This window comes from Thunnus maccoyii, chromosome 16, assembly GCF_910596095.1.
Source record: "Thunnus maccoyii chromosome 16, fThuMac1.1, whole genome shotgun sequence".
NCBI lineage: Eukaryota > Metazoa > Chordata > Actinopteri > Scombriformes > Scombridae > Thunnus > Thunnus maccoyii.
In genome coordinates, this window is record NC_056548.1 from 15,014,135 (window position 1) to 15,025,005 (window position 10,871).

The window sequence follows — 10,871 nt, forward strand, 5'->3', positions numbered from 1 at the left end:
TCATTGGACGGCTGCTTTTCTACTAATTATTCATGTCACCCTGGGAGGGATTGAGACACAAATTGAGTGTACTACCCGTTTAAATCCATCACTGTACCATAGTCTAATAATTCATGTCTATTACAGACCCTTTAAATTATTCATTTGCCAAGATAATGAAAATATGCTAATTAGAGAATTGCTATCGAAAAAGAATGCATAACACTCCTCAGCCATCATAATTAGGATAAGTCATTATTTAAGCATTACTATGTGAAGTTGAGTTATTAGGGTCTGTCAGGTTCTTACAGTATGAAGGATCAGAAGACCACATTCTGTTTGATTGAAGGCAAATTTTTTGATGACTCATTTTAGGAAATAGAGTCTTGACAGCTCTCTAAATGTCTGAGTGAATCCTGTAAAAATTATTGCATGTGTCTGTGGGCAAAATACATAATGCTGCTGCATGCAAGAATTCACAGACATTACGTTTATAGCGGCAAACAGCAGTGAGCCCTGACATTCTATAAAGACCCATACTTCGGCCGTGTAGATTTTAAATATACTTTGAAACACAGCCCAAAGAGTGAAACAGCACTTGTTCCCTAACTGTCGCCCTTCACTCAGCTGCCTCTGATTAAGCAAAGGAAACCCTTCAATCCCTCTCCCTCAGTCTGCTCTTTTTTCTTCTCTCTTTTTCTTCTTCTTTCTTTCACGATGGGGCCACTGAGCCATTTCCAACAGAGAACTATTCTGAAAGTTTATCAACAGCTCCTAGTCAATCCGTTCCTCCTTTGTGCTCTCTTCTCTGGGTTCCCTTTCCTTCTTCCTCCCCCTCGGGGCCTGCTAGAAAGGAGAGCTCTGTCATGGCCCTGTAGAGAGAAAATGGCGGAATTCATCCCATGCTGTGTCGGTGATAACACTCCCGAGCGTGACACATCCCGCCTCAGATTACAAGCAGAGGATTCATTCCTTGCATTCTCCTTGTCACCTCGCCTTCAATGCGGGCATTAAGCAATTTGCCATAGAATAATGGGCCCTATCAAGGAAGAGATCCTGCCTGCAGAAGACTGGGCATCTGTACAGCCGTCATGTTACAGGAATGACATTCAATGTGGTTTGCATGCTTATGGTTTGTAAACACAAATGAACACAAACACACGCATGCATGCACAAAGCGTGTCACACTGAACATGCATCCACACATAAACCACTTTCTAGACTATATGAAACAGAAGCACATAGTCATGACAGGCATGTAGCCGGTAATGGGCGGCACTGACTCACCCACATTACTCATTGTTACACCCAGCCAAGTTTAATCAAAATACATTTTGTAACAATAAATAAATAAATAAATAATATATATCTATATATCTATATATCTATATATCTATATAACTATATATATGTATATGTATATATATATATGTATATGTGTATATATATATATATATATATATAAATATAAACTTGATTTATTGTTGATTTGATGTGTGTGTTGAATTTGTCATCTGATTAAAACAGAACTGTTGAAATAAGTTGTAGGAAGTCTCCAGAATGTAGTTGGTTGCTCTGGTTCTGACATACAGACCTTCCTGAGCTGCCTTCAGCCAATAGCTGGCTTTTCAGGTGATGTAATGTTAATGCTACAACAATGGCTAAACTAAATGTTTAATGTGTTAATTGAAAAAAGTTGAGGAAGTAGAAACTCCACTGCCTACATGGACTGAGTACACCAGACTCATCAGCCCACAATGAGGTAAGCCTGGCCGCTCGCTCCCTGGTGATATAGCACTTTTCCTGGTCAGACTGATGTGGGTTCAGCCATAACCGCAGGAAGTAGGGGTGCTGGGGGACCTGCAGCTTCCAGGTGGCTGCCAACCTATAGGCCTATTTGTATTGTGGCAATATATATATACTTTTTTCAACTTGACAGCACAGAGGAAACTTTCCAGAGGAAACCAAATTAAACTTTTAGCTTCTGAAATACATGTTTTAGACAGCTCTGATGGAGCTCAGGATTTATCATGAGGACAGCTGCTTTACTCCAGATTATTTCACTGTATGAACCTGGACTGCGTGTGTGACCATTTGGAAGTGTAGAGGAACACAGAACATTAATTAACATTAGTTCCTGACCGATCCTGTTGGCATGTCGGGGGATTTAAATAATCAATGAAGTAACACTGCTGTGCCCTGTGCGTAAATGCACACAGCGTCTCTCTCAATGGCAAGATGCACTTATCGTTTCTGCTGTAGTGTGATCGCTCCAAGTATTTAATAAACTCAAACATTTTTTTGGGAGGGGGTGTTTATTAGTCAGCATCCCCACACTCACAACTGAAATCATGTTTTCACAGCTATGGGTTCACCTGCCGATTTATGTGCCATTTATGAACCACATTCACAGCTAAATTTGTATGTATTTCCCTGCACAGCCAAGAATGGAAAATGAAGGTGCTTCTTATGAAAATGGTATGGACAGTTTTCTTAATTCGAGAATAGAGTGGATGGATGCAATTTTATATAAAATGTGCAGATTTGGTTTTTCGTGAGCTGACTGATACCAAATAACAATGGCTGTAGGCTATAATGAATGCATGAGGGATATGTTACATGTGCCATTTCTGTCTAAGTTAATACGTCTGCTGTCCGCGTTTATGTTTAGTTGCCACTTTGTGCAATAAAATTAACAGTGCCATGCGCTGTAGAGCCATGTGCAGCCGATCTTGCCAGTGCAAATATGCTGTATTTTAGGCTGGGCAGGGCTATAAAAGACTGCTTTTATACTGTTGTGTACAGCCTTTATAGACTGATGCTCCGTTGGTTGAGCATGTTGGAATGTTGGATAGGCAATGTTTTGTTGTTGTGATGCAGAATGTTGCAAAGTAAAGTCAGTTTGTCTATGTTTGTTCTTTTTTCTTCTTCTAACGTTTCAGTAAGTCAGTCAGTCAGTCAGTCAGTTTTTCTGGGAAAAGATGGCCCATTCACTTTTGTATTGGCCCACCCAAAATACAATTTCTGCCTATGCCACTGGGTCATAATGTTGAAACTTGGCAATAGATAATATGACTGCCTTAGCCTCAAATATGATTTTATAAGTGGCCCAGATTACAATAAATGACACTAACTATGAGTTATCACCTGATCTGTGAACCCCCCACCGGATGCGCCACAGTAGCTGTAGCCGGAGAGAGGATAGTGCTGACTAATGTCTCTCTCTGTGTGCCTGGCTGGTGCCAGAGCTGATGTAACTCTGCCAGGAAGCAGTCTGTTAACAGATATTTGAGTCGCAGCAATTGCCAGCCAAGACTGAGTCACTCAGTTCTTCAATGGACTTTTTTTTTCTTTTAGCGTGCAAGATCTACTGTATGAAGATAGATAAAATTCCCAGTCAGCAACTAATAAATTATGTCTTTTTTTTTTTTGAAAAGTCATGTGGAGAGAAAATTGGCAATAAACAGGCCACAGTAAAACAACATGTTGATGTTGTTTATCTCAGACATATCTCAGTGTATCATGAGTCTTACATGAGCAGTTTTGCTATATTCAATGAATGATGAATAGAGCTGCTGTGTAGTGTGACAGGCCAGATTCTGAAAGACCATATGAACACTGAAAAATGTCTGGTTTTTTGGACAGAAGTAAAGTAAATGTTTGGCACACTGGTGGTCTATAGCAGTTAAGAAACATTCTCATTGATGCTTTAATTCCAGCTGACCTTTGTTACTGTCCCTCCCTGTGTTTCCTCTCTGTATCTTCACTCACTGTCTATTTAGACAGATGCTTCCAGCCACCCCCCGAAAAACACATTTGTAAAATACCGGTCTAAATCTGTTCCTCACATTGGCCCCCATGCCATTATAACTTTCCAGACTTGTAAAATCCTGACTCATAGTATTATATACCACTGTGCAGTGTTTTGGTGTCTGATGTCTTCAAACCCATGGATGTGTTACTCAAACTAGACTTCTTGAATCATATTTTATGTCTCACTGGTACCAAAAGCAACATGTTCCCTCCAGGGTAGCCCCATGTGTTGTTTTGGCACAGAGCTGTCTGAATGTCTGCTTATGAGAAGTGAGGTCTGCATTTCAAGAGCGCCAAAAGCCTTCAGTGTCATGGTGGCACTATTTACATTAGCTAGATAGGTCTACAAAAGAACAAAATACCTAATAGTCTTTTTTTCCCTGATAAAATAAATTGGAAATTAAAATTACAAAAAATGCTACCTATTAGCAAGACTAAACCAAGCTATTTCATATATATATGCTGCCATGTTATGTCAGGAAAAATATACCTCACTTTTCCTTTCTGCAACTCATAGCACCAAAATCAGCTGAGCTCAACCTTCATCCTTCCAGAAAACCAGTTTAAGCCTCATAATGAACCTATTCACGCTTTTATTCCTTGTTCCATTCCTTTCATTTTAATACCAACACTTCTTCCCACCTTCTCTTCCTCCTGCAGTACTCTGCTTAACAACTATGGCCCTCGCTGACCCTGACACAACCTCACTGTCTTTCCATGAGTAGCTAATGGCCAGCAGGCCTCATCTCTCTATTGACCCCTTGCCCATACTGAGGTGAATTATGACACCTGAGCGGCAGTCTAACGCGGCAGGTCCTGACACAGAGACATCAGTCCAGAAGGGCCAGCCTAGGCAGACTAATGATGCAGACATTGGTAAATGACGGACAATGTTAGAGGGAGACAGAGACAGACGAAGAGAGAGAAGAGAGAGAGAGAGAGAGTGAGATTATTAAGGCTGATTGCCTCATCATTGTATAGGGAAGACAAGCAGAAATACTATGGAGTTCATTTCTCCAGGGTGACTCTGTTTCTGCCCGACTTCATCCCAGGCACTGATCAATGAATTGATTATGGACTTGATATGAGAGCTGATTGCGAATCTGGCAGATACCAAATACTGCTGCTGACTAGCTGATGTGACAGTCTTTTGAAGTGTCTCACCTTGCCCATTATTCACACTTTGTTTGCACCGCACAGATAAAATGTCGCTGTCTGGGGGTGGTTACTTTTAATTATACGCTAGAGAAAGGTCTTTGAAGGTCAGTTTTTAACACGCCTCGTCATGTTTTTAATTTGAAAGAAATTCGATTTTGGCATCACACTCTCTAAAAGCAAATAAGGTTTGTTAGTGTCCGTTTTTTGGTTACATAGGCTACTATCCCTTTTTCTCAATCCCAGACTGCATACAAACTGTGCTTCTCCTCTTGAGTCTGGACACATTCTGCCTCCTGCTGTCTGCGCTGAGGAGACCCACTCCCCCTTCATTTCTTCTCCTCCTCTTTCCTCCTCCTTTTCCCTATTACCCCCTCTTTTCCCTGGCCTGAGACAGAGGACATGTGATGACAGAGGTGTCAGCACAGGTCACAGCGATCCTCTCCTGCCATTCTGTTCCCACTGGCCCAGGAGTCGATACATTCCTCCCCGTTCTCAGTCCCCACCAATCTGCTCTCGGTGTTCTCAGGAGCCACATTCCTGCCCATCAAGAGCTCACACCGTCCAGCCTTACAGGGGTCTGGTTACACTGGACTATAGTGGGAGAAAAGCCTGTGTGAATGTTTCTCTCTCTAATCCTTCATCTCTTCTTCCAGCCTTCCAGATTAGTCATTGTGAGTATCTCAGTCTTTCTCTTTCTTTCCCTCTACGTGCCTGTCTGCTCTTCCTTTCTCATCAGTGTGTGTGTGTATCACTTCTTCACAGTCTTTCTGCCTTTGAGGCCAGTTGAAGTCCTCCACATACGTATTGTAGATTATCTAGTTAGGGTTCAAAATTACCACCTGCCAGGGGCCAAATTAGCAGCAATATTTGTCTTTGGAGGATAAATCAATAAGGGTCATTTAACACACCCCTCTATAACTTTTTCACACAAAAGCATTCCAATTCCTTGGTTATATATGGCCTCTGGTTTTTGCCTGTTACCAAGATTTGTCCCTGCAGACCTTCTGTGCAAATTAAAACATTATAGTCCAGAAACTGAATTTGAGCCATTGGTTTCCCCTGTGTGATTTCTAATTTCTTTCTCTCACATGTCATAAAATGTCTGTATTCAACATTAACTTCATATTTTGCTCTGCAGGGTAACTTACACGTATTAACACATTAATGTCTGGACAGTGAATTTTGAACAATCTTGTGTGTGGAACAAAAAGTGCGCATAAGTCATCTGTTCATCTGTTTTTATACCCACAGCCGCTGTTCAGGGTCACAGACGCTGCAATGAGCCTATCTCAGCATACAGTGGAGAAGAGTTGGCAAGAAAATTATTCAGTGTAAGTGAATGACATAGACTGTTAAGCTAATTCTTTAATTTTTACAATGTAGGTAACAAGCAACCATGGGTCATAGGGCTAGATGTAATGTTAAAGCTGACAGAGAATTACAACCCAACTCTGTAGTTCCCCTCAGCATTATGGAAGCTTTTAGCGTCTTTCTTTCAGCTCATTGTTTTGGTTTTATGACCTGCATCTTCACTGTTTTGGCTGCAGTCTAACCGCTCTCACTCACCTTGTTTTCAGCAGGCAGATGTTTTGAGCTAAAAAGCTCTGATAAACCCACTGTACGCTACCAGATGAGCAAACAAACGACAGACAAAGTTTGCAACTAGCTTGTGAACCTAGCGCAGCATTTAGCAGCTAAAGAGCCAGATATTTATTCTCAGGAGTTGGTGGAGACCAAAACAGAACTAAAGGGGGACTTATAGTAGTCCGGTAGCCAGAAACACTACATGGAAGCTTATGTTCATATGCTTATAAGGTGACAATATTTCAGTGTTGTGTTTACAGCTTGTTCTACTTCCCCCAAGTGACCAAAAAACAGCTACTTTGTGTTAAAAGTAAAATGTCTCACTAACTTGTAACACTAGCATATAAAATTATTTCCAGTCTAGTTAGATTGAGCCTTCTAGTGTGAGCAAGAGGCAATGCACATGTTAAGTCTACATGTCTACAGCTGTCCAAAAGTTTTATTTAACTTCCATTTCTTTCTTATTTCAATCTTCTCCAATATTACAGCCTTGCACTGTATCTTCTTGCCCAGGGCTATATTAGCGACAGTCTGACAGACGGTATTGAACAAGAAAGCTAAAATCAGATTCCTGCCTACCCATGAGTGTTCACTTTGCTAAAGTCCTCATTACCTGAGGGAGACGAAGGCTGGAGAAGCCTCATTTTAGTGAGATTTCAGAAGCCAGGTACCCAGACCTTATATCTTTATATTCAGTGTTTCAGATGCAATCTCCTCCACACCCTCTTCTCTTGGTTATGAAGTAACCCCTACCAAATATCTTGGCTTTTCTCCCTTGGCTAAGCTCACATCATCACATCAGGCCTGTTGTATTGATTTCTGGGGAAAGTAGTCCTAAATTGCTCTTCCTTTGTCAATCTGAGGCTTGTTACCAGGCAACAGGATGACCCAACTCTCCTAAGCCCCCTCAACCCGCCCCACAACCCCAAACACACACTCACACACACACACCAACACACATGCTCAATTACACTCTTGACACAGTGCCAAAAATGCAATCTGAGAGTACCTTTCCTCCTTCTAATGTGAGATATGAAAAGATGCTGGTGACAAATATGTTTCAGCACATGCAAACACCAAATCAATGTTGGAAGGCAAAGCATGTTTTTATTGAAGGTATAAAATTTCTTGACTTGAAATTTCTTGCATGAAACCATTTTATTACACGTCTGTTTAAAGTTTCATAATAAAATAAAATAAAATAAAATAAAACTTGAATCTGCAAAAGCAGTGTTATTTAAATGCACTGATATGCAGGGCCTCCTAATTCTTATTAGAAATGTGTTGTAGTGACTTTGTGGCATTTTGATGAATGATGAAAATAATGGTAGACTTTCAGTTAGAAACGATGTAGGGTGTGTAGTAATTTAATCACATGAATACATGCTTGAGGCCATTTGGTTAAATATTGTGTCTCACATTAGAAGTGACGACTGTCAAGCCAAATTCCTGTGAAGAATTCTAGCTAAAACGAATTGTCACTGGCTTTTTGATAGATTAGTCAAATATTCAAATACAATTATTCAAACACAATTCTTCATATTAATCACATTTGGACAATGCTCCTCTACTCTCTACACTCATTTTTCATTTGTCACTGCTCAAACCCCTCTATCTAAAGTGGGAACTCATTTAAGTAATTTCTGTCTAATTCAAGTATTCAATCTGAAATGCACCAGATAGATGCACACACTGGAGCGGACGCACATTCACAACCTCAGAGGGGTGGAACAGCATCAGTAGTTGTGGGGGGGATTAAATTTTGGACCACCTGCTTCAGTCACCTGGGACATATTTTACATGATTGAGCCAAATGCTTGAGATTGGACACACATGACAACATTCAGGAAGCAAGGCTGGATAAGAATGTGCGTTTTTTGGCAAGAAAAATGCGAACGTGTGCATCTGTGTGCTCCCACCTGTACTATATTCCTTCATGTCTGTTACACCAATAAGTTATTCCAAACAAACAGACAACTGACGGATAGGGATTGAGGTTTTAATGAGAAAAAGACAGACAGAAACGGAAATGAAACACTGGTTGCCCATACAAATTGCTGTAATAACCATATCTACATTAAAGCTTTGTAATAACTTATACAGCATTGCTTTATTGAGGTGAGGAGGGGGAAAAAAAAAAGAAAATAAATGCCTATCTGCAGTGTTTCTGAATTAATATCTCATTATGGTTCCGCATCATCATTTTTTGGTCTCATTTTAAAAAGGCAGGGGATTACACACTAATTACATATTGCATGGTGGGGAACGTCTCCACTGGTGATGAATAAAAGTCCAACTGCTCACGGGGAAGTGTTCCTATTTCACCGAGGGGGAATGCTGCTCTTTATCAATCAAGTTAGCTTCACAGTAAAGAGGATAATGAATCGGAGTAAGACCTCCTGAACCCAGTCATATCTGTTTATTTGTCACTATCTCCGGAAGCTTCCTGTTTGTCGTTTTATTGAAAAAAAAAAGTCTTCCTGTGACTTTGTTTTGAGGCACTTATCCTAAGATTTACTAGCATGAACGACATCACCATATCACTGCGTTTCCATCATAATTTGGTCAAACATGAAACAAATTTCCTCTCTGTGTTCATTAAAAGGTTTTCTGTATTCATACAGATTCCCCGACTCCTTTATGTCACAAGGGCTTTATCTCCCCTTCCATGCACATATTCAAAACACAAAACTGAAAAAAAGAGAAATCCCTCGCCATCACATCTTTCCACTGATGAAATTGGCTCCTTTTAGAAATGATTCCAAATGTTACTGTGTCTGTGTCTGCGTGTGTGTGTGTGTGTGTGTGTGTGTGTGTGTGTGTGTGCCCGCATCACGGGGAGGCTGCAGTTATAGCCCGAGGCTGCACTCCTCTCTATGTATCTGATCCAGGCCTAATGAAGCTGAAAGCCTGGCAGTTGTGAGGAGCATCTGCAGAGCCACAGAGTGATGGGCATCTCATTCTGCTGCCGTGTCCCAGGGGGGCCGCACACATCTGAGGACCCTGCCTGCTGTTTGCACAGTGACTCGGTGCCCCCGTGTACCCGTGCTGCAGAAGGTCATGCCACATATGCTGTGGTTGCCATCTGGATGGTCTGCTTGACTGCCACAGCAGCCACTCATGCCACCCTGGACGAGTGATATAACCAGCTCGTGGGCTGACCAAATACATGTTTTTTGGAAATATAACTGCCAATTTTTTTTGTCATTTTTTTGTCAACATGCATACCACCACATGAACTCCAGCATGACTAGTCAAATATATTGGCTATCTGTACTCATTGTTATGATGGCAGACAGATATCACCATAGAAACCAGGGCACCCAAATAATGTCACACAATATTACATATACGTATACATACACATACCTACAATAAATATAGTGTGTGCATAGTGTTTGGAAGGGAGTATTAATGTTGATTTTAATTGACTGCAGGTGGAATTAGCATCAAAATGTACAGTGGCTTGAGTGACAGTTGTGGTTTTAATAAAGTTGAAGACAAACTTATCTAATTTTTCTTGTATTTTGATGCTCTTTCGTATCTGGAAACAGCAATTGTGGTCTCTTCCTCTCTTTCCCCTTTTATTATCATTATTTATTCTTTCATGTGGACACTTCCCAATTTCCACAATCTGGATATGATTAAATTACATGCATTAATATGGCAAGTGAGTACCATGCAACAGGATCTGGGCTGTTATACCCCATACATCTAAATATAGATTTAATAACAGTGGCTGTTTTTTTCATCAGTGGCCTGAAATGCTTACAGTGCAATCTGGATCTCTCTCTCCCTCTCTCACTGTGCATATAAACATCAAAATACATGTCTAAAAGGGAAAAGAAGTACTCACTCTCTCTTTCTCTGTCTCTGACTGTAATGAGGAGAGCACAGAAGACTGAATGTCTGACCATTTGCTTTTCAAGCTACATTAACCACAGAGCCAGAAGAGATGCTCCTTGGCAGATTTCATAACAGTGGTATAATAAAAAAGGGACCTCTAACCAGTGGTGTACTACAGCGAAGGCATTTAGGTAAAATGACTAACTGATAGGCCTCCTTTTTTTTTTCTTGGCTTCTTTGCTGCTCTACCTCAACTAAAAGCTTCATTTTCAAGCTACTCCAGAGATTCTCTGAAGTGTTCTTATGTTGCTCATCTGCATCGCCACAATGATGAGTGCTCGTGTTTCAAAATAGGAGAGTGAGGGGATAGACATACCATGAAACATGAGAGATCTTCATGGTAAGATGACGGCGTGTTATGGGATGAGAGAGGAAGGCTGCTTCAACTAAACCGACAGGAATCACACAGGACAAGTGGTGATGTATTCACT

At 40.8% G+C, this 10,871-nt stretch overlaps 1 long non-coding RNA gene across 1 annotated transcript in view; it reads left to right on the forward strand.

Moving 5' to 3' along the window:
• The window catches only part of LOC121881369, a 33,237-nt gene extending 23,271 nt beyond the window's left edge, over positions 1 to 9,966 (forward strand). The window contains exons 2-3 of the long non-coding RNA XR_006091766.1: positions 6,202 to 6,281; positions 9,384 to 9,966. This is a non-coding gene — a long non-coding RNA (uncharacterized LOC121881369). The remainder of the gene's footprint in view (positions 1 to 6,201; positions 6,282 to 9,383) is intronic.
• The last annotated feature ends 905 nt before the right edge of the window (positions 9,967 to 10,871 follow it).